This window comes from Palaemon carinicauda, chromosome 41, assembly GCF_036898095.1.
Source record: "Palaemon carinicauda isolate YSFRI2023 chromosome 41, ASM3689809v2, whole genome shotgun sequence".
Classification (NCBI taxonomy): Eukaryota; Metazoa; Arthropoda; class Malacostraca; order Decapoda; family Palaemonidae; genus Palaemon; species Palaemon carinicauda.
Genome location: NC_090765.1, coordinates 1,254,864 through 1,279,863, shown reverse-complemented (window position 1 = coordinate 1,279,863; position 25,000 = coordinate 1,254,864). Strand labels below are relative to the sequence as shown.

Genomic DNA, 25,000 nt, shown 5'->3' with positions numbered 1-25,000 from the left:
GATACAGTAGTACAAGTAATTATAACATACTCTGTGTATCCTTTCACAGTCTATTGTTGGGACCGCATAAAATGTTGAGGTGAAAATATTCCTTCAACACCCTGATATATCCTTGGATCATCGGGACACTTATAAATCACCATTCAGTATTAATATTCTACAAGTGGGGGAGTTAGTGTAAATATTGACTGACTCCAGCTCTACGTATGGGAGTTATTCCACTCTGTAATTTCCCTCATAGGGAAATTAAAATATTAATATTGACTGAGGTCACAGCGATTGCCTGGAGAGGAAACACAGATATGTGTCTTTCCTCTTTCCTTTCTAGCTTACTATCCTAAGCTAGTAAATATAATAGTAAGTAATACTATTTTAAATAGTAGGAGGAGCCAATGGTGAAGTGTGCAGTCGTGTTCTGCAACCACAAGAGTAAGGACTTGTGGGCATATGATGTGCAGGTCTCATGCCCCCTGCTGCATCGTATCTGAATCCCTGAGGTATTGGGACCTGAAGGGTTATTCCATCTGCACGGCCCTGATGACCGAAGGATTTGGAGAAGATATCCCTGACACTACAGAGTCAAGGGATACAGCAAGAGAAACTCTTCGGAGGTGGGTAAGAGCGCTCCAGAAGAACTCTCCGGGACCTTACCTACCTAATAAAGCTTTGAGGTGCTTTCTGTTCCTTAAGGTCCAACCCAGCGCAGTTGTGCCCCAAGTACAGGTCAAGCCTCCCTTCATCCAACTGACAGTGGATGCAGACATTAATAAGGCACTGGAAGGCATGGACATCCACCAGGAACGGATGTCGGAGGTGTCGAAACGGACCTTCTACAAGAAGACCCTGAAGAAGATGTGGTTCAACCACCTACGGAGGAAGATGGATCCCTGTCGACGGTAACTGAGGACCCTCAGTTTCCCGTGACGGCATATCAACCTGTGCCGTTAATCTCTTCAGCCCCAACTTCCCATCCGGATGTGCTGATTGGCAGGAGCGAAGCGCTCCTAGAGTCGATTCAGCAGATGATGACAGTGTTCTGGAAGGAACAGTAGGAGATTAAGCAAGATCTCAAAGAGACGAAGAAAGAGGTAAGAGAAGGGGTTTCCATAGGCTTTACTAAGCCTCTTATAGTTTCTGATTTACCTCACTGCTCCGAAACCAACCCCTGGAGGTACACGGAGCACATGCCCATGAGGAATGGGAAGCTCTATATCTCCAAGAAGTTGGGGGCCAAACCCCTAGAAGATCTCCAATTCTGGCCTAGCCTTTTGGCATACCCAGATTGTTACGTGAGACTGTGGGATGAACCAGCATCCCGTGAGGAGACGGAACTGAAGGAAGTCATCGTCTTTGAGCATGACAAGGCACAGGCTATTCTATCCAAGACCCTAAAGAGAGTCAGATATACCAACTCCAAAGTCTCAGCATTGAGCAAGAGGCATCCTACCTTCATTACTCCTTCCTCCAGAGCTTTCCCCTTCTCGGTGAAAGCCCTTGACTGTGTCATGAGAGCAGTCAATGCGGGCAAACCATGCCCAGTGCTAGAAGAATGTAGACCATTATCTCTAGCCATGCCTACCTGCGAGAAGTGGAATGAGGTTCATCTAACTTTCTCCGTCTCTAAACTGGATCCGGAGATAGCAGGTCAGCAGTTCAATGAGAACCTTCCAAAACTGCCGGAGCATCTTTTGAGAAGGGAACAGGAGACAAAAGAGAGACTAGCCGCTTCTTTGTCTCTTCAGAACTGCATGGAAATGTGTGCAGGCCTTACCAATGCCCCAGACATGTACATGGTCTTAGACAAGTCTCCCATGGGTACCCTTGTGAAGGACTTGTATGCCTTCGTCAGGTTCAGGAGGTCCTGTAGAGAGCATGTGTTTGCCGCAGTAATGGTCAAACATGAACCCAGGAAGCTAATCACTTCATGTATCTGGGGCAAGGACCTCTTTCCACAAAATGTGGTTCAGGAGGTTATCGCCAAAGCCGCCACGGAGAATAGGAACCTTTTTCAAAAGTGGGGCATGTCTTCCAAGAGGAAATCATCCTCAGACGCTGGTCCCCAACCTAAGAACAGGAATACAAAGAAACCACGCAGACCTGCACAACTTCAAACCTTGACCATGGCCACAGTGCCCCAAATGGTAGCTCAGCCACAAATCACCTTCCAGATGGTACCCCAACAGCTAGTAGCTCAATCGCCTGCGTTTAATCCAGGCTTTGAGAGGCACACAACTACCTTTCGCCCCCACAAAGGTAAAGGCTCAAAAGGAGGTTCCTCAAGAAACCCGTCAAGGGGTAGAGGAGGACGCAGTCACGGAAATAGATCCTCAGGAACATCTCAGCAATGAGAGGCTCCAGGTAGGAGGGAGACTCTTCCACTTTCGGGATCGTTGGACCTTTGATCCCTGGGCCCACAGCCTAATAAAGAATGGACTCGGTTGGAAATAGAACAAAATTCCACCCCCTTTTCCTCAATTCTTCCAACACTCCACCCCCTTATTGGAAGAATATACGTTAGAACTCTTGAACAAAAAGGTAATAAGGGAAATGAAGTCCATCAAATTCCAAGGAAGGCTGGTTTGTGTTCCCAAGAAGGACTCGGACAAACTCAGAGTCATTCTAGACTTGTCTCCACTCAACAAGTTCCTCGAGAACAACAAGTTCCGGATGCTTACCTTACAACACATAAGGACCCTTCTACCAAAAGGGGCGTACACAGTCTCAATAGACCTGCCAGATGCTTACTGGCACCTACCAGTCAGCCGCCCCCTCTCCTACCTAGGATTCAGGCTACAGAAGACGAAGTATGTCTTCACAGCCATGCCCTTTGGGCTAAACATAGCCCCAAGGATATTGACGAAACTTGCGGATACAATCATCCAACAACTACGCTTAGAAGGAATTCGGGTAGTGGCATACCTGGACGATTGGCTGGTGTGGGCAGCATCCAAGACGACTTGTCTACAAGCAGACAAAAAGGTGATCCAGTTCCTGGAGCACCTAGGCTTCAAGATCAACCGCAAGAAGTCTCGCCTTTCTCCAGCTCAGGAGTTTCAATGGTTAGGAATCCATTGAAACTTACAGTCACACTGTCTCTCCATTCCACCGAGGAAGAGGAGAGAGATAGCGGGATCTGTCAAAAGACTACTGAAACTCAAGAAGATTTTAAGACGCCAACAGGAAAGAGTATTGGGTTCTCTCCAGTTCGCAGCAGTGACAGACCCAGTGCTAAACGCACAGTTAAAGGATGCGTCAGGAATCTGGAGAAGATACGCATCAAACGCTCGAAGAGATCAACAAAGGTTGACACCGACCCGATTGCGCACGCTACTAAGGCTGTGGTCAACAGCCAAGAGCCAAACACGAACAATTCCCTTACAACCACCTCAACCATCAGTGGTAATACACATAGATGCCTCCCTGGAAGGATGGGGAGGCCATTCCCAACAAAGGAAAATGCTGGGGAATTGGTTGCACCAGTTCAAAACCTTTCACATCAACACTTTGGAGGCTATGGCAGTCTTCCTAACGTTGAAGAAACTATCCCCTCACAGATCAGTCCACATCAGACTGGTCTTGGACAACGAGGTAATAGTAAAATGTCTAAACCGACAAGGCTCGAGATCACCTCACATCAATCATGTGATGCTAGCCATCTTATGCCTAGCAAGGAAGAGGAGATGGCACTTATCAGCAGTTCACCTGCAAGGGTTCCGCAATGTAACGCCGGATGCTCTATCCAGGCGAAAGCCGATAGAGACAGAATGGTCCCTAGACGCAGACTCATTCTCCTTCATCTTGAAAAAAGTCCCAGAAATGCAGATCGACCTCTTCGCAACGAGCGACAACAAGAAACTACCTCAATATGTAGCCCCTTACCAGGACCCTCAAGCAGAAGCGACAGACACCATGTCTCTCGATTGGAACAGATGAAATCAAATCTATCTAAGATCCTTTAGAGGAACAGCAGCAGTAGTGGCCCCCAAATGGCCCAGAAACAATTGGTTCCCTCTAGTTCTAGAATTGAAACTGAATCTGTTTCCTCTACCGAACCCAGTTCTATCCCAACTGGTTCAGAAGTCGACTGTGTACGCTTCTTCCTCGAGAACCAACAACCTACATCTCATGATTTTCTCGCCCTAGCAGCCAAGAAAAGGTTTGGGATCTTAAAAGACAAGATCTAGTTTTTAAAAGAATACAAGTCAAATTCAACTAGGAGACAATATGAATCATCTTGGAAGAAGTGGGTTTCCTTCGTGAAAACAAGGAAACCGATAGAAATATCAATAGCTTTCTGTCTCTCCTCCTTCATCCACCTACACGACCAAGGCCTGGCTTCCACCAAAATAACTGCGTGCAAGTCGGCTTTGACCAGACCTCTTCTTTACGCCTTTCAGGTGAAATGTACAGTAAGATACCGAAAGCATGCGCTAGACTCAAACCAGCAACCCCTCCAAAGCCCATATCGTGGTCATTGGAGAAAGTCTTGCACTACGCTTCGAACATGAACAACGAGGATTGCACCCTAAAGGATCTAACACAGAAATTGATATTTCTGTTTGCTATAGCCTCAGGGGCAAGAGTTAGAGAAGTAATGGCCTTATCCAGGAATGAAGGCTATATTCAGTTCACAGAAGTGGGAGAACTGAACCTTTTCCATAATCCTAGCTTTCTCACCAAAAACGAGCAGCCCACCAAAAGGAGGGGTCCTTGGAGAATCTACCCTCTGAAGGAAGATGTCTCTCCAAGTCCAGTAGAGTGTCTTAAGGTCTATCTTCGAAGAACTTCAGACTTCAAGGAGGGACAGCTCTTCCGAGGCAAAACCTCAGGATCAAACTTATCCCTAAAACAACTGAGGGCGATACTCACCTACTTTATTCGCAGAGCGGATCCTGACAGTACACCCGCAGGTCACGATCCAAGAAAAGTTGCTTCTTCGTTGAACTTCTTTCAACACATGGACTTAGATAGGCTCCGCTCATATACGGGTACGAAATCATCTAGAGTCTTCTATAAACATTATGCGAAGCAAGTGCACGAGATAAAACACTTTGTGGTAGCGGCAGGTAGTGTCATAAAACCTGTCGTCTAGTGCTGCTGTGGAAAATATTAAACGAATAAAGTTAAAGAAAAATACGAATTATTTTATTTTTATGCTTGCATATATTTTTTAATGTATTTTTATATTTTGGTCCTTCAGCTTGTCTAACGATATTCCTTTTTTTTTGGGCTCAAGCCATGACGTCCTGATGGAAGGTTCCTTTAGTAGATTCCTAAGGGTATATATGACTACAGTGATATTCCCAGAGAATTAAACTAAAGGTTTCACAGAATTCTAACTTCTGATGCGAGTACCCTTAAGGTTTACTCTCAAGGATATCTCCTATAAATCAGGGGACGTATTCTTGACACGCTACATGGCAATCTGCACCCCGAATAGCCTTTACGCTTCGAGGGGGATACGTGGCAGAATTAGAAGGGGAGCCGCATCAAGGTTACCCTAGTTCCCCTACTACTATTGAGTATCACAACCGCGCCAATTCCCATATGGCGTTCATTCCTTAATTTTTAGTGCCTCTCTATGGTGGTGTTCCCTGTTGATCTGACATTTTCTATCGATTTCTAAGGATCTTTATGCATTCTACAGCTTCTTTCATCCTCTAAAAAGTTGAGTGTTCATTCTTTACAATATGTATATTTAGTTCCTGCCTCACAATGAAATTAGTGTAATTTATTGTGAATTGGATCTACGCCAGATACCGGTGTTACCATGGGCGCTGTCGTTCATTGGGCATGTGTTATTTAGTTAGCAGAACGACTACCTGGTTTAAATAGCATTAATAAATTATTGTGAAAGCTATTTAGGCATTTTATACTTGTAAAGATATTTATATGCATAGTTTTCCTTTTTCTGTGTCGATCGCATGTCAAAGTTTCGGTGATTTATGTAACCGAGATCTCTCCTTGCCTAGGTAACCTAGCCTAGATAACATATACTTTCGTCATTTCCCCGGCTAACCTTGTGTATCGGTTATCATTCATCGGAGATTAATATCTCCTGGAATTGTTATAGCCGTTACTCGTCTCGAATAGAGATTTAAGGGTAATCTCTCTTCCCTCTGAGAGTAGCCTTCTGCTACAACCTTATTGTGTCAGCCTTGAATTTCTAATTCAGGCATGACTAGCCTAGGGTTTTCTCTTTCATCCCTTAACAGCAGATGGCAAGTTTTGGGATTCAATCAAAACCTCAGAGTATTTAGTCTTGTGTCGGCAGTTGACTGGCGGGGTTGAATTGCATTCCCCTGCCGGCTGAGTTGCCGGCATAGGGGGCTAGCCCTCCCTAGGCTACACGTGAAGTGGTTACATGATGGCGCCACCTTCTCCCTGTGGCCTAGTAGACTATTTCTATGCTCGCTGATCCTAGTAGTTTACTCCTGTGGCCTAGGATGGCACGGCACTGGAACTCTGTTTCTCCCTTGTTGAGAGGAAACGGCATGGCTGCCGTCCCCTTAACTGTATTAGCAGCTCCTAAGCTGGAGAATAGAAGATTCTCCTGCCGCTTAGGATTGTGCCGATACTGAAACAGAGTTTCTTCAAGGTGAGTAGGTACGGCAACATTGCCGGCTCCTTCCATACCTCGTATAGGACCCTATCCCTCCCCCTCTGTTCTTTTACGATGGCCGAGCGCATTGTCTTTTCTGAGCCGGCGTCCTGCAACCTTACCGTTGCTGGTGGGTTGCCGGAGCTGGCCAGACTCCCTCTACTAAGCTTTTGTCCGGCTGTCGGCGACTGGCGGCTTCCAGCGGCCATGATGGCTGTGGGTGGGAAGTCCCTTCTGTCACCAAGGTTCTTCAGTTCTCCCTTGGACTGCTGGCCACAAGTTCTGTTGTCGGGGTATTGCTCTGGCTGGCAGTAGACCGGCCAGACCGGCACAGATAGGTACTGACTCGGTCGGCATGCACTAGTGCTGCCGGAGGATGGCCTGCAGTGGTAAGCCAGAAATAGTACTGTTGCTAGATGGAAGCCTGAATGTTACATTCTCCCCTTCCATTTGAACCTTCTTTCTGGAAAAGGCAGTAAAATTAGACTTTTACATCCTTAATTACTGTTTACATACACAGTAATAGGTAGCCTTCACTCCATGCTTTCTCTCTCTCTCTCTCTTAGCTAGCATGCTAGATGTTCCGGCAAGAACTAGCTAATCCAGCAACATGCCGGCTGAACTACAGTATATGTCTATACAGGTAGTCAGTTAGTATAGCATATACGGCAGATGGAAAACTAATGTATCTATTATACTAGTAGTTATTTCCAATATATCTTGGGTATCCCTGCCCAAGTATTTGCTGAGCCCAATCCTATATTGATAGAATAAAATTTCTTCAATATTCTGATTTGAAATCAGTTTTCATTTACCCTACAATATTATATTTCGTAAAGGGCTGGTGGTGTGACACCTCTAACCCTTAAAAGGTAGAGCCCTTATCCCTGAGTCTCCCTGATCAGGAAACTCCCTGATTTAATATTGTAGGGGAGGCCACAGCAAATAGATTGGGTGGGATGCACAAATATATGTAATATTTTCTTAGTCCTGTTGGCCGCCAGATGGACCGTGCCATCAGATGCTTGCCACATAGGCAGCACACTGGCTGAACTACATTATATATAATTATACAGTAGCCAGTAATTTGCAGTATAGTATATACTGCAAACAGAAAACTATAGTATGATTATACAGTAGTTATTTCTACATATCTTGGGTACCCTTGTGCGAGCTTCTGCTGGTACCGCTCCTATATCGAAAGAATGGTATTCCTTCGATATTCTGATTAAGAAATCAGTCCTCCTTACCTCACAGTGTTATGTATAGAAAGGGACAGTGCCTTGTACACTTCTCTACACCTAGGTGTTAGAACCCCTTTTAGTTGGAATTCCCCTGTTGGAGGAATCTCCTTATAATTAATACTGAGGGGAGGTAACAGCATTTGCTTGCAAGGGATACACAGTTATGTGTCTCCCACTATCCCTTTATAGCTTCCTGTCCTAAGCTATTTTGTCAAAAGATGACTTGTGCATATTGTTTATCAGTGTGATAATCAATTTACTAATTTCTGTTCTCCTTTCTTTATAGGAGGAACACCAGATGATGTGTCATAGTCTTCTGCAGGATTAAGAGTGGGTATTTTCACGGACATAATACATGCAGGTTTCATGCTCCCCGCAATATTATCTCCGAATCCCCAACCCCTTCTGAGACCCTCCGGCCTGTAAGTAGGCCGGACCTTATTGTCCGAAGGTCTCGAAAATCCCAAGTTAATAGAGTCTAGGGATACAGTTCGTAACAACTTACACAATTGAGTGTGAGGTTTCTAAAATCTCTCCGGACCCATACCTACCGATATTACAGCTGCCTTAAAGTGCGACATCCTGTCCCTTATCCCTCCTTTCTCCACTCTAGTTCGAGGGGAGGAGGTGGGGATAGGGGTACCCCCCCATCGCTGCCATTGCAAACACGATGGCAGTCTCCAGCTGTCAAACTACGGTTGGTTTGGTTTCAGGTGTTGTCTAAAGGCACAGTTCAGTTACGAACTCGCGAAAACACGGAAACTCTACGGAAATTGGACCAAAGATTTCACTTATTTGCGGTTGTAACGGGCAAATTGGTGATCTTTTCAACCACAGTCAGTGATTCACTGTCACATCTGACTCTGCCGCCGAGAAACGGCAGTGTATGCCCTTGGTCACCACCCAGTCAATGGCTGGGTTGGTGTGCCTTCAGTCGGTAGCCCGCCGACAGCTCGAGGGGTCGCCGACGATTCGGCGGGCTGCCGGCTATGCGTAATGTTTCACCACTACCCAGTCACATTGAATGTTGGCTAGGATGGTATGCCTTCTGTCGGCGACCCGCTGGCGACCGGCGAGTCACTGACATGCCGGAGAACTGCTAGCCATATCGGTACTGAAGTACTGTGCCAGTTGACTTATCCCCAAGTACTAGCCTTGACGGTAGTATGCCGGTTGTATAGGTGTATACAATAGCCTGTACATCGGTAGTATAGAATCATACCACAGACAGAAATCTATGGTACATAACTATACAATAGAATAGTTTTCCAATATACTCTGTGCATCTAAGTACAATCTCTTGCTTAGACCTACCTGAATTGGGGACTGAATTCCCCCCTTTCTTACGCTGACTCTTCATCAGTCTCTTTGATTCTCATTTTTAATTCTCTGGATGTAGGTGCTGTTTATGCTTCTCTATCCCTATGGTTTAGAATCTTCCATTGCCCCCCCCCTTAAAGAGGATGCCCTAGAATCAATAGTTAGGAAGGTCACAGCAATTGGCTGGTGGGATTCATACATATGTGTCCCTCCTACTCTTTTTCAGCGTACTTATCCTAAGCTTTATACAATAGAAAGGAATCTTCTGTTACAGTGAAACACGACACTGGGAAGCTGATAACTTACAACGTCTGGAGTAAAGACCTCTTTCCAAACGAGATAGTTGGAAAGACGATTAGGGAGGCCACCACGGAGAACAAGGGCTTCTCCAATAGTGGTGCATCCTCTCAGAAGGAAAGTCCTCTGCAGTGGTGGGTCTCCAACGTTAAAGGAAGACGGAAAACTTTATTTTCTGGGTCGACGTGTGGCGCCCGGTAAAAAGAGTCCTTCTTGTATATCTTTTCTGATAAAACCTTTCAATTATACCAGAGAAAGATAAAAGCATGGAATGCTGAGGTTACAACCCTCGCGCGAGCACCTTTTGGGTGTCGTGTATAAAGCAAAGGCGCGTGAAATCCACTATTCATAGGTTGTCTTCCATTTAGTTAATTCCTTCGTCAAAGGGATGGGCCGATACAAAGGCCCTAGCCAACCCCCAGCGCCACACCACCCACGCCACGACGCGAGCGCCATCTGAACAACATCCTTCTTTTTGGAATCTAAAGTGTTGAATTGTTTTGTGGTGCTCTCGGTCTTTTTTATCAATCGTGGATTTATTTTGTCATGTCCGAAGCTCCATCTTCACACATTCCAATGTTAAGTACCATAGTTTGTTTTGACAGTTTTTTATTGTACCGGGCTTCTGTTTTATATCCAGTATAGTCTGTTTTATTATTCCCGTCTGGCCTTTCATGGCGGCCATTGTTTGTTCACTTGTTTTGGAATTCATCTTTGTCTGCCCGTTTAGTACTTTGTCACTTAGGTTCTTGGTTAAGTCCCTGGCCTTATGCCTTTAGAACCGTTATTATTTTTATTTTTTTGTGTATTTATGATCATGGTACTTTTTGCTAGTAAGTCCAGCCTACGAACGAGATAGCGATTTAGCTTTGTCTTTGTTTAGTGCCCGCCCCTCCGAGGCGTTCGTCACTCGACTGTGCTATTTATTTTAAGTTTTAGCAGTTGCTATTCTTCGATCGTAGTGTTTTATGGATGTACAGGTTTATTTTATACGTTTATAATAGTGTTGTGTGTTTTTTAGTCCTGTTTTTGTGTTTAAGAGAGCGAGAGTTTGGGGTCCCCGTTTTCTGTTCGCAGTCACGAGTTACCCCTTTCTCTCGTTTTCTTTCTTAGCTCCGGTGGGGGAGCGGATTTCCCGTTTTTCGTTTTGTGCGTTCAACGGGTTCTCCCTCCCTCACCTCTCCCCCTCTGGGTGGATGATAACTTACGAGTTATTTATTTTTCGTGACTTTTCAATTGTTAGCGTTATTTTGGTCCGTGTTTCGTCCTCTCCCCGTTACGGCTCGGGAGTAGTTATGAACGTTTTCCACTCCGCCTTGAGTTATACTCCGCCATGAGGGATTCTCAATGACTTTCGTTCTATTGTTATATTTATAATTGTTTACTACATGGGACGGGCTTCATATTGTTTAGATACGACCCTCCGGTGGCCCTTACTCCGGTCTCAGACCACGGCCATATCCACAATAGCCTTTGTTATTACAACTGTGTTTGTTATTCACAATAATTATTCAGGACCTTTCTTCTCCCTCCGGCCTCACCGGAGATCGTAAATACGCTTTACTATAATCTAAGCTTTAGACTTTAGCTGCGGCTTAGCTTTTTATCTTTCACAATTGAATTATTAGCCACAATTGAATTATTCAGGGCATCTCATTATCCTCCGGCGTCACCGGAGGTCGCCCATACACTTCACACTTATATTTTGCCTTGCCTTTAGCTAAGGCTCCTTTATTCAGGACATTTCATTACGCTCCGGCCTCACCGGAGCTCCGGCTTCACCGGAGGTCGCCCATACACTTCTCACTTATATTTGCCTTGCCTTTAGCTAAGGCTGGTGTTTATATTTATTTTAAGGGCATGTCACTGCTTCCCCGACCCTTGGAGGTCGGCGGATTGCTTTAAGTTAATTATCCTTATGTCATTAACAGACATTAGGTGCATTACAAACATACAAACAATTGAATATTAAAGTGCCAACAATGGTATGGGGCGGTATTAACTTAAAGTTAATATTCGGTTGTTTGGTCAATGCAATATGGGTGCTTAGGGAATTCAGTGAGTGCCGGAACTCTAAAATAATAGGTTTTTTTATCCCCTTATCAGAGTTTCAAGAAACACCAGACTCATGTCTCCTTTCTTTTACAGAAGGCCCGTTGTACTGCTGAAGGATGCCCTGCCTCGTTCAGCGACCCCGTTGGGCATGACCTCTGCCGGTCTCATGCACACTGCTCCATTCCCTTTATCCAGGAACCGGGACAGGCCCAGTACCCGGTCTGGTTCCCGGATTTGTGCTCGCTCTGTTACGAGCTGTCGTCAGTTCTACTGAACGATGATGTAAGTGGGTTTTCCCTTTGTTCCTTATTTCTCGTTGGCAGACACTAATATAGACATGAATATGATATACACAGTATATTTTGGAGGGCAAACCCCCTCCTCCATCACTAATCACTGCAAATCTTACAGGCCGATGATGTCTCTCTTCGTTCAGCAAGGGCTACTCTTCGTCCGTGGGTGTCGGGCTTCGGCAGGAATGCCCCGTCTGGCGCACCCTATCTCCTCGATGGGGACATGGCCTCCCGCCTCTTCCCAGGCTCGACTACTGCTGCAGTCTCCCCTGACCTTGCTGCCCCTTTAATTGAAGAAGTCAGGGCTACCATTTCCGTGGAGGACGAACCCCTCGTACCGATGGACATGGCGGGTCTGGATATAGACGTAGAACCCAGGGACGAGCAGGTAAGTGGTGCCGAGTTGGTGGAAACCCTTTTCTCTCCTACTCCCTCTCCTACCTCTTCCTTTCTAGGTTTTGATAACTCTAAGGCTTCTCCTCGGGATCCCTCTGCCTCCGTACGACCCAAGGTGAAGCCACTTCGAATTCGTCAAAATCCCTTAATTCTCCTTGGGATGTTCATCAACATCCCACAGTCACAATGACCGTCGTACCACAGGCAAACGGTCAGATATGTAATCCCTCTGATCATGCGAAGCAAACAAACACTTCTGGTAGGAGGGAGGTTCCTTCAGGATCGCTGGACCTTCGATCCCTGGGTCCAAGGCCTAATCAAGATGGGACTAGGATGGAAATAGACATACCTCCACCATCGTTTCCTCAACTCTTCCTACATTCCAAAACCCTCCTGGAAGAGTATACCTTAGAGCTCTAGAGCATACCAGCGGTAAGGAAAGTAGAGTCCATCGATTTCTAGGGAAGGCTGTTTGGTGTTCACGAGAAGGACTCAAGAAAACTCTGAGTCATTCTGGACTTGTCGCCACTCAACAAGTTCAAAAAAATAGCAAGTTCAGAATGTTAATCCCTCTGAACATAAGGACCTTATTCAATAAGGGGTGTTCGCAGTCTGGTCAGACCTGAAAGACGTCTATTGGCAACTTCCAGTCAGTCACCCCCTCCCCTCCTACCTAGGGTCCAAGTTACAGAAGATAACATATTTCCTAGACAAGATTCTTGTCGGACTAGATTCAGTCCTAGGTATCTTCACGGAATTAGCAGACACAGTTAAGCAAAACTAAGCCTAGAAATAGTTCAGGCACCAACGGACCTGGACGACAGGCTGGGGTGGGCAGCACCCGAAGTGGCTGGTCTATCAGCATCCATGGAAATGATCCTGCCCCCGGAACATCGGGGATGCAAGATAGCTTCAAGAGGTCTCAATTCTCTCCAGCTCAAGGGCTTCAATGTTTTGAAAAACCATTGAAACCTGTGGTCAACCCAACTCTCCTTTCCCTTGGGGATGTAAAAGGAGATCGCAAGGTCGGTCAAGAGACTATGGTAATCAGTCAGGATTCCAAGACGCTAACAGGGAGGAGTTTTGAACTCTCTCCAGTTCACGATAATGACAGACCCAGGGCTAAGAGCACAGCTGTAAGATGCGTTAAGAGGCTGGAGAAGATACGCATCAAACGCTCGAAGAGATCTAAAAGGAGCGATTATGGTCGTTCCTTCTTCGCTTACCCTACAATGACCAAAGGCCAAAAGCCCGTAGGCCATGTTAGCCCTATAATGGGTGGGGAAACACTCTCCACGCAGATCAGACTTCCTCAGGCTGATCTGGGGCATCGAAGCGTTAATGATGCGTCGAAACTGTCGAGGATAAGGGACGTCTCATTTAATTAGGTGATGTTAGCCATCCCTTCCTTAAAGGAATGGCACCTATCAGCAGCTCATGTATAAATGATCCGCAAGGTGACAGCGAATGCTCTTCTCGGGCTCAAGCCAATAGAGTTGGAATAGTCCGCGGACGCAGACCTATTCTCTCCCAGATGGGAACAAGTCCCCGAGCTGCAGATCGATCTCTTCATCACGAGCGTCATCAAGATACTACCTCGATATATAGCCCCATACGAGGATCCTCTAGCGGAGATAACAGACATCATGTCTCTAGAGTAGAAGGGATGGACTTCGGAATTCCTGTTCAGCCCATCCAATCTCCTGCGGAAGGCCCTCAACATGCTGAGACCCTTCCAGGGAAGAGGGGCTCTGTTGGCTCCCAAGTAGCCCAAGAGCACCCCGTTCCCTGTAATGAAGGAACTGAGGCTGAGGCTAGTCCTAGTTCTGCACCTAGGATTGTCCAGGAGGTTCAGAAGTTTTCTGCCTTCGATTTATCACAGAGCACCCGATCCCTTCATCTTATGAATCTCGTGCCCTAACGGTTAGGAAAAGACTTGGGATCTCAGAAGGCAATATAGAATTCCTAGAAGAATACAAGTCTAGTAAAGTAAAAGACAATACGAGTCTTCTTGGGAAAAGTAGGTTGCTTTGTAAAAGCAAAAGAACCGAAAGGAATCTCATGATCTTCAGCCTGTCCTTCTCTGTCCATCTTTATAATCAAGGTCTGGCGGTCAACAGCACGATGGCCTTTGAGAGAGGAGGCAGTGCATCTTTGGATACTGTGAGAAGATTGGTTCCTCAGTCCTGTCCCCATGTGAACCCTTGAGTAAGCACCAAGAGTATGGCCGGCTTTGCAAGAGAGGTCGCTTGCTTGGATCTTTGGATCCATGGACCAGTATCTACGTGCAAGTCAGAATTGACTAGACCTCTTCTATGTGCCCTTTAAGTGGATCTGACGAATGAAATCTTTAATAAGATTCCGAAGAAATGTGCAGGCTTAGGCCTGCAGCACCACCAAAGCCCATCTCATGGTCTTTGGACAAGGTCCTACATTATGCCTCACCTGTGAACAATGAAGATTGTTCCCTCAAGGATCTAACCTAAAAGGTTATTTTCTGTTTGCTATAGCCTCCGGGGCTAGAGTTAGTGAAATAGTGGCCCTATCTGGAGATGAGGGCCATATTCAGTTCACAGAAGTGGGAGAACTGAATTTCTTTCCTGATCCAACCTTTCTCGCTAAGGACGAGCTACCCACTAAGAGGTGGGGTTCCTGGAGAATCTGCCCACTGAAGGAAGATGTCTCTCTATGTCTGCTAGTGTGCCTAAGGTCTATCTTCGTAGAACTTCAGACTTCAGGAGAAAACAGCTGGATCAAACTATCCCTAACAACTGAGGGTGAAGCTCACCTACCTCATTTGCGGAGCGGATCCTGACAGTACTCCTGTAGGTAGTGATCCGAGAAAAATTGCTTCATCACTGAACTTTTCAGTACGTGGACTTGAGCCTCTTCGCTCATTTACTGGACGGAGGTCGTCCAGAGTGTCTTACAGACACTATCCTAAGCAAGTCTATGAATTGAAGCATTATTTGGTGGCGGCAGGTGGTCTTTTGGACCCTGTCGTCTAGTCTGCGATGAACAGTCAATTGATTGGGACTGTCAATTAAAAGGAGAAGGGGTCAGCATTTTTCGTGTGACCCCCTTTGAATAAGTGTTGCCAAGGTAACACCAAATCTGTTCAGAATATCAGGTGTGAAATTATACAGATAACACTAGTGCCGTGTGTACATAGTATACAGTGTTGATAGACTATATCTTGTACAGAAATTATAAAGAGAAGTCTTATTAAAAGAGCTTTTCCTCAGTCTGAGAGTGGCACTCATCATTTCTTCCCCTTTCAAAAAAGGGAACATTAATCTCTGTATATGTGTCTTGTATAATTCCCTTATCATGCTACATTCATTTAGCATCTAGTCATTTATTAGAAATAAATGTCTATTAAAATGCAGTTGCGTCCTAATTCGCCTGACAATTGCATGTTTAAGATGCCAGAGTTCCTTGACTTACTCATGTAAGTATTTCTCATATCATTGTATGCTTACAAACAATGGATAGGGACACTGATATTGGTTCGGCAATATATACAAACCTTGAGACCGTTTGTATTCACAGTGTATACTTATGTTTGTTCATACAATATATGCTACCTTGAGGCCCCATTTCTACCGTCTAAAATGACTCTTCCCTGCAGGGGGCAGGAAGCACTAACATTGTTATGCTTAATGATAATGACGGATAACGGTAACGTCATTTGTCTCTATTAGCCCTTTTGGCCGTAGAAATATTGTCCCAAGGTTAAGGCACTGATAGAAATCCACAGATACATTAATTCTCTGGTATGCTTCCATCAGGACGTCATGGCTTTAGCCCAAAAAACGGATTTTGAGCGAAGCAAAAAATCTATTTTTGTGGGGGATAGCCATGACGTCCTGATGGACCCACTCTTCTTTTCTAAAGAAAAGATCTTCACAGTTTCCCTCCCAAACTACTGTATCTGTAGCACCATGCTCAACGCTACAAGGAATGACCGCCATATGGGAATTGGAGCGGTTGTGATACCCAATAGTAGTAAGGAACTAGGGTAACCTTGATGCGGCTCCCCTTCTAATTCTGCCACGTATCCCCCTCGAAGCGTAAAGACTATTCAGGGTGCAGATAGCCATGTGGCGTGTCAAGAATACGTCCCCTGATTTATATGCGATATTCTTGAGAGTAAACCTTAAGGGTACTCACGCCAGAAGTTAGAATTCTTTGAAACCTTTAGTTTAATTCTCTGGGAATATCACTGTAGTCATATACTGTATACCCTTAGGAAGCTACTAAAGGAACCTTCCATCAGGACGTCATGGCCATCTCACCCAAAAATAGATTTTTCGCTTCGCTCAAAATCCGTTTTTGCAGCACGCCCTACTCCCTGTAGGGTTTGAAGTGGAAACCAGAGATAGAGACATAGAACTGTACTGTACAAGAATAGGTTCCTTCATCAAGAAAAGAAAAAAAACACATACTGCAGACATTTATGTTGACAGAAATTCCCAAGTGTGAGGGATTTGACCTGAACTGCTATGTAGTAGCCCAGCCAGTGGATTGCGGGAACGTATGTAAATCAGATATACTTTGGGTATCCTGTTAACCCATAGAATTGTTGGAGTGAATGTTATGAACTACTGTGAACTCATCAGTGATGAAGTGAAACAAATTTAGACATTCCTTAAAGATGTTAGTTTTGCCGCATAAATTGAGGAATAGTATCTTTTATGTGAAAGAAAAGACTTACACTGAATTTTTGTGTGTGTGACTTTAAAATCAAAAGGGGCCTCAGAAAATTATTTTCTGGGCTCCACCTGTGCTGCTCCGTGAAATGCTCCTTTAGCATCATCTCTAAGGTATATAACTGCTATGTATTACCAGAGAAAAAAAGTTGCATAGGAATGCAAGGGTTGAACCCAGCTCGCTCACCTAAATAGGTGTCGGTATATATAACTGGGGCGTGAAAACCACAACCAGAGGTCTCATGCCAATTAGATATCTCCTCTTCAATATCCCCGTTACAGCGAGGTGCCGTTCTACACCCACTACTGAATGCTACTACCACCATTTCCACCCACGCCAACTACGTCACTCCTTTCATAGCATCTTCGGTGTTATCTCGTACGTTCCCTTGCTTCTGATCTTTTGTGGTTTTTTGGTGCTTTTTGGTACGAGATGTCGGACGTCCAAGCTTCCTCCTCCAAGTTAAGTACTAGAACTATGGATTTTGAGTTTTTGGAGGTAGCGATGCCTTTATTTTCTTTATTTTTAAGTGTTAACGTGTTCTCGGGTCGAGAGTCCCGACTCATTCGACGCCATGCTTGATCTCGCTACCTCCAGTCTTGTTCTTGACATTTTGCAATTGGTCTTCCATACTTATTGTAACTCGTTTCGAACCTTTTTACCTTTACTCAATTCCGTGTCACATTACGCGATGCTTTTATTCAGCTTCGTGATTCAATTTTATGGGAACGTACTATATCTTAGGTAATGGGCTTGCTCGCTACCCTTCTAGGCCTAGTACCTTGAAGGCAGTTTTGCACTGTGTTTTGGTGCCTTTTATGCTAGGATTGTTGCTCTTATTCAGGCTATTACCCTTATAAGAGTTAGGTCCTTTTGGTTGGAGAGGGACTCCAGGTTTACAGTGATTTTACGATGTTATCCTACTTATCGGCACCTTACCCGATCGAGCCTTTGTGTCGTAGTTCCCCCCGTCCTATTCGGTACATACCCGAACCCGGTGGGTTAGGCCTACTTCCCTTATTCATTTTGTTCTGATGTTCTCCTGCGTCCCTCTCTTACTGTGTTATTTTAGCTTTATTCTGCATGCCACATAACCTAGTTATTTATTCATGTTTCGTTATTTACCAGTTAGTTATGATCATTCGTTTATGTTGGTATCGCATGGATCTGTGTTGACTAGGTTGGTACTCCTGTCCGCTCGCGGACCCACGTGACCACCTCGTACCCCTCCCTGGCTTGTTCTCGCTGTTCCCCCCTTGTGTGGTGCATCCCCCCACATGCCCTCATCCCTCTCCCGGGATACCTAATGTCCCCCCCCCTTACCTTATCCCTCCCCCGGGATACCTCATGTCTCCTTGAGACTTCGGAGATCAGATGTTTGTTTTGGTCGAGTATTGTCCAATCTCCCCTCAACCCCCCTCAGGGATACTTCATAACTCCCTCCCTTAGAGTTGAGCCGAGAACAGCTGTTGGGGTCTTAGCCGAGTTCCCCCATTTCAATGCTTTGTCATAGCCGTGTTCTCCCCGGCCACTCTGGTTGGCCACCGGGGGTGCTGGGAAGATCACGGCGTGCGTGTTAGGTTCTCTTCTGCGTATTCCCGCGGTATGTAACGTAATATGATTTTTACCTACATCCGTAGCCCTGTATCAGTTTGAATCCCGGAGAACCTTCTTTATATGTTTTGTTAGTGCTTGTCAGTTATGACCCCCCGGTCTAGCTCAGTTGTCTCCCTGGAGCCAACGGAAATAATGCTAACCTTAACAGTTAATTTTTATATATATATACACATCCCCGGCTCTGACGGGATAGTATATCCTCCTTTTGACGATATTTTTATCTTTGGATGATCATAATTTAATTCATTGTTTATACTGGTATTAATTAGTTACAGTATATTCATAGTACATTATCCCGGTACCCACCCCGGTTAATCTATTCATAGAATATTACCCCGGTATCCACTCCGGTTAATTTTAAGTTCCCGGGGTCCCCGGCAATCCCCTCGGGATATTCACGTACCATGGGATACTTATGTATCTTTTCTCTTACAGATGGTCCGGTGTCAGATGACAGCCTGTGCGGCGGTGTTGCAGCAGGCATGTGGACACGGTGTATGCCAGTCCCATGCCTCGTGTGCTGTCCAAGTCGACGACCTCCTAGTGTGGCACCCGGACAATTGTGAGGTCTGCTACGATCTGGTGTCCGTGCTTACCGCTGATTCGGTAGGTTTTTTTCCGTCGATCTGCTCTATAATTTAACTTTGGACATAATCTAACTTAGATTTTTTCCTTTTCCTTCTCCTTGATGGTATATCCGAGTGAGTTCTGATATTTATTAATATAGATACTAATTTTGCGATGATGGATTTAGAATATTAGTAACGGAATATTCTCTTTCAGAGTTCGCAGTCTGCCAAGAGTTCCGTCCTGTCAACCCTTAAGATCTGGGTTGGCGGGTTCGCCCGGAACGTTAAGGCCAAGCAGCCTTATGTGCTTTCAGAAGACTTGTGAGCGCTTATCTATCCTAACGCGAAGATGTCAGCAGCGGTTCCAAGGAAGTGGCGGACCTCATCATCACCTCCATTACGGAATCCTTACTCCTGTCGGAGGACCAGGAATGACTGGGGGACATGGTGGAAGACGTCGCGGCCATGAACTTGGACCTAGAGCCCATGGCTTTGGACGAACCAGACGTAAGTAGGGAGGTAAGTGAGGCAGGTGGTACACGGTCTAAGATTCCTATCCTTAGTCCGTCTTTGTCTACTTCTTCCGTTTCTTCCTTTCAGGGGTTTTCTGGGAAGCACGTGGCTGGGGTCAGGCCATGCCCAGTAGTCCCTAAAGTAAAACAAATTCGAAAGACCCTCTCAAAGACTCCCAGGTCTTCCAAACTACCCAAAATGGCTAGGTCTTCATCTTCAAGAATTCCTAAGGTTTCGGATGTATTGACTTCTTCCTCCCTTGGGTCGAGAGCGAAGAGTGACCCGAAATCCAAGATTGCGGAAGCCTCCTTCGACCCGGCGGCCTTTTCGAGCCAATTGATGGAGCAGATTGGTTCTTTTATGGAGAATCTCCTGCGTTCTGGACTGCCTCAGCAGCAACAATATATCATCCCGGACGCCTCCAAACTCCCGGAATTTGTTAAGAGCAATCTGTTGAGGATGGCTCTACACTCTCCCTTCAAGGATGGCATGCTAACCATCGAAGGGTGTGGCACCCGGCCGTAGAAGACTGAATTCTACCCACCGGGTCTCCAATTCCCCTTCCCCGGGTTTGCGCGCTTAACTGAGGAAGCGCTTGTGAGGCTGGATAAGGTCCCGAAGGAGACCGTCATATACCCCAAGGAACAGGCACAGTCAGCCTGGGTCAGGACTCTCAACGAGTGGGAGTGTGTCAACACCATGTTGACTCCTCACAAGAGCTCGTACACGATGTTCGTGGTAGAGGAGCATACCCCAATGCCTTGTACCACGAAGATGATGGACCTGGTACATCAAGCCGTAAACGAGGACAAACCGTTGCCCCAATTATGGGAAACGGATCTGACTTCCCTCCTGTTCCTGGGGGATCACGATTGCTGGACTAACGCCCCAGCAACGTTTACAGTAGGTAAGTTGAGCCATGACTGTGCCTCTACACAGTTCAGCGAAAGACTTCCCAGGCTTCCAGATTCCCTGATACGGCTCGAGTTTGAGGCCTGTACGCGCCTGAGTATATCTATCAACTCGGCTACGATGGCGGAAATGTCCTCCCTAGTTTACGAGGAGGAACCCCTTTTTAAGATTTTGACTAAGTCGTTGCTTCAGACATTGCTGTCTGACGCATACGACTTCATCCTGGCCAAGCGTAGATGTCGGAAGCACGTCTTGGCTGAGGCATCGATCAGACATGAGCCTAACAAACTCATCAAAGCCCCAATCTGGGGCCCGGACTTGTTCCCTGAAGACATGGTCAACAACGTCCTTAGTGAGGCTGCGAGTGTTAATCAGAACCTTAAGGTTTGGTGGGGTCTCATTCCCAAATGTAAATTCGAACCATCCAGTACCCAACCTAAAGGCAGGAAGAGACTGAGGCCTTTCCAGTCATTCCAAGACCAACAGTCCCAACAAGTGGTCCAGACAATCCCGGTAACACAGGGGAGTCGACCCTCAACCTCTAAAGCGCAGCCCCAACAGCAATACGTGTTGGTCCCGCAGGCCCAGGTCGCATCTACCTCTTTTACAACTTCCCCAGAATTTAACCCTACCTTCGAGACACAGGGCGTGTTCCATGGTTACAAACATGCCAGGGGTAGCGGGGCTAGGGGGACTTTTCGCAACAGAGGCAGCGGAAGAGTCTACTCTAGAGGCAGAGGATTCCGCGGAGCCCGGGAAAGTAAATCCGCTGCGAACCATTGAAACTCCTCAGGTGGGGGGAAGATTGTACCTATTTCGAACCCGTTGGACATTCAGCAATTGGGCTTTCAGCATAATTTCCAAAGGTCTGGGGTGGAGTTGGGTAAAAGGGCCCCCTCCACCAACCAGTTTTCATCAACATCCAACGGAAGAATTAGTCCCGTATGCAGAAGATCTGTTACAAAAGAACGCAATAAAGGAGATAAGACACTTGAAATTTCAAGGTCGCTTGTTCAGCGTGCTAAAGAAAGACTCAGACAAGCGAAGAGTAATCTTGGACCAGTCTCATCTGAATTCTTACATTCAATGCGACAAGTTCCATATGCTAACCGTCTCTCAGGTGCGGACCTTATTTCCCCTTGGGGCCGTCACCACCTCTATCGATCTTACAGACGCTTACTATCACGTTCCGATAGCAAGGCACTTTTGTCCGTTTTTCGGCTTCAAATTGGGCAACCAGGCATATGCTTTCAAAGTAATGCCATTCGGACTCAACATAGCACCCAGGATATTCACCAAAGTAGCAGAAACAGTAATCCAAGAATTACGAACCCAAGGAATTCAAATAGTAGCTTACCTGGACGACTGGCTCATTTGGTCAGACAGCGTCGAAACCTGCCGGATGGCAACAAACAAGGTGTTGATGTTCTTTCAACATCTGGGTTTTCAGATCAACTTCGCGAAATCACGGCTAGTCCCGGAGGCGAAGTTTCAATGGCTAGGGCTACAATGGGATCTGCGCACACACACTCTGTGTCTCCCGGTAGCCAAAAGCAAAGAAATAGCAAAGAATACAAAGAGCTTTCTCAAGGACAAATTAACATCCAGGAGAAATCAGGAGAGAATCCTGGGTGCCCTCCAGTTCGCTTCAGTCACAGACATAGTTCTGAAGGCCAGACTGAAGGATATATATCGAGTATGGCGTTCCAAAGCGAACAACAAATGGCGAGACAAAATAGCTCGAATCCCGCCAATTCTGAGGAAGAGACTTCAGCCATGGACGAAAGCCAAAAACCTAGCAAAATCCGCTCCGTTAAAATTTCCACCTCCAAAACTGGTCGTTCACACAGACGCCTCTCTTACCGGCTGGGGAGGATACTCCCAGTACAAGAAGGCCCAGGGACTATGGTCAATAACACTTCGCTAATTTCACATCAATGTCTTAGAAGCCATAGCAGTGTTCTTGACTCTCAAGAAGCTTGCTCCGGCCAGGAAGCAACATATCAGATTGGTTCTAGACAGCGAAGTTATAGTCCACTGTATAAACAGAGGAGATTCCAAGTCAGGTCCCATAAACCATGTGATGACAGCAATATTCTCCATGGCAGTATTGAACCATTGGCATCTGTCAGCGGTTCATCTAGCGGGAATACGGAATGTAGTGGCAGACGCACTTTCGAGAACAACCCCGCTAGAGTCTGAGTGGTCGTTGGACCAGAAATCATTCAAATGGATTCTATCTCAAGTTCCGGGTCTCCAAGTAGACCTGTTTGCAACAGAGTCCAACCACAAACTAAAGTGCTATGTAGCCCCCAACCTGGATCCTCGGGCCTACGCCACGGACGCAATGTCATTGGACTGGAACACTTGGGAGGGAATTTACCTATTCCCACCAATAAATCTGTTAATGAAGGCCCTAGACAAACTCAGAACTTTCAGAGGCCAAGTGGCTCTAGTAGCTCCCAACTGGCCCAAGAGCAACTGGTTCCCCCTTCTGGTGGCACTGGGTCTCTACCCTCAACAGATCCCCAATCCAATCCTAACACAAGTAGTACAAACTCGCAGCGTGTTAGCTTCCTCAAGAATTCAGAGTGCCCTAACTTTATGGACTTTATGAAATTTGCAGCACAAAGAGATGCTGATATTGATCCTCAAAATACCCTATTTTTAAAATCAGATGAAAGGGACTCCACCCTTCGACAGTACGATTCGTCTGTTAAAAAACTTGCAAAGTTTTTAAAGGACTCAAAGGCTGAGGTGATGACTATGAACCTGACAGTATCCTTCTTAGCCCTTTTTGAATCAGGCCTAGCAGCTAGTACTATTACCACAATTAAATCAGCCTTGAAAAAGATTTTCCAAATTGGATTTAATATTGACCTTACTGATACATACTTCTCGTCCATCCCGAGAGCCTGTGCCAGATTGAAACCATCAACTCGCCCTAGTTCAGTTTCCTGGTTTCTCAATGATGTGCTTAAATTGGCTTCTGACACTTCTAACGAGTCTTGTGATTATATTCCATTATTAAGGAAAACCTTGTTCTTAATGAGCCTAGCATCTGGCGCCAGGATATCAGAACTTTCAGCTTTGTCCAGAGATCCAGGTCATATTGAGTTTCTCTCGTCAGGTGAAATTCTAATTTCTCCAGACAAAAGATTCTTAGCTAAAAATGAGGACCCTCAGAACAGATGGTCCCCCTGGAAGATTGTTCCACTTCCACAGGACCCATCCCTGTCCAATAAGTCCGCAGGGCCCTTATTTATTCGAGAGAATGGAGGAACCATTACCCTGAAAGGAATCAGACAACAGATTCTGTATTTCATTAAACAGGCTAACCCTGCATCATTCCCACATGTTCACGATGTACGAGCTGTAGCTACATCCATTAATTACTTTCACCATATGAATTTCGATGAACTTACAAAATATACAGGCTGGAAGTCCCCAGCAGTTTTTAAACGCCACTATTTAAAACCTTTGGAAGCCCTAAAATTTGCTACAGTGGCAGCAGGGACTGTGGTTCCTCCTGAGAGTCATGATCCATAACCATTTACTCTTGTTCTACCCTTCCTTTTTCCCCCTACCTGCCTTACTTATTGTCCCTACTTTAGTTTTGGTTTTGTTTTTCACCTGGGCTGCACCCTTATGGTGCACTCTTATATTTATCATGTCTGTAAATAGTCTTACTCTTCCACGAGTTGAGTTTTGGTTGTAATTACCCTCAGGATTGTAAATTATTTGATCTTACAGTTTATTGTTTTATATTGCACTTTCATTTTTACTTCCATAGTTTGGAATTTTTGCTGCAATTTCTTAACTTACCTGTCTATCCTTTATGATAAGGAATTATTTGATTCATTGGAATACAGTACTTGGTATTTTCTATTTAATATTTGTATTAAACCATGTTTTTTGATATTTTCACTTTAATTTACTTTCCTCTCAGGTGTTGGTTCCAAGCTTTGGGACCATTTCTCTTGTACTACTTCACGGAGCGGCACAGGTGGAGCCCAGAAAAGGGATTTTGACGAAGGAAAAATCTATTTCTGGGCGAGAGACCTGTGCCGCCCAGTGAACCCACCCTCTACTTCCCTCCCAGAATGGGCCCAAGCTTGGGTGCTATGAGGAGTGACATAGTTGGCGTTGGTGGAGATAGTGGTAGTAGCATTCAGTAGTGGGTGTAGAACGGCACCTCGCTGTAACGGGGATATTGAAGAGGAGATATCTAATTGGCACGAGACCTCTGGTTGTGGTTTTCACGCCCCAGTTATATATACCGACACCTATTTAGGTGAGCGAGCTGGGTTCAACCCTGGCATTCCTATCCAACTTTTTTCTCTGGTAATACATAGCAGTTATATACCTTAGAAATGATGCTAAAGGAGCATTTCACTGGGCGGCACAGGTCTCTCCCCCAGAAATAGATTTTTCCTTCATCAAAATCCCTTATTAATGACCTCAACTCTT

The 25,000-nt window shown here is 45.6% G+C and overlaps 1 protein-coding gene and 1 pseudogene across 1 annotated transcript in view; both read left to right on the top strand.

Annotated features, from left to right (window-relative positions):
- Positions 1 to 23,147, top strand: part of LOC137632525 (uncharacterized) — a 50,346-nt pseudogene extending 27,199 nt beyond the window's left edge.
- Positions 1 to 25,000, top strand: part of LOC137632220 (xylosyltransferase oxt-like) — a 570,606-nt gene that overhangs the window by 403,895 nt on the left and 141,711 nt on the right. The window lies entirely within an intron of this gene.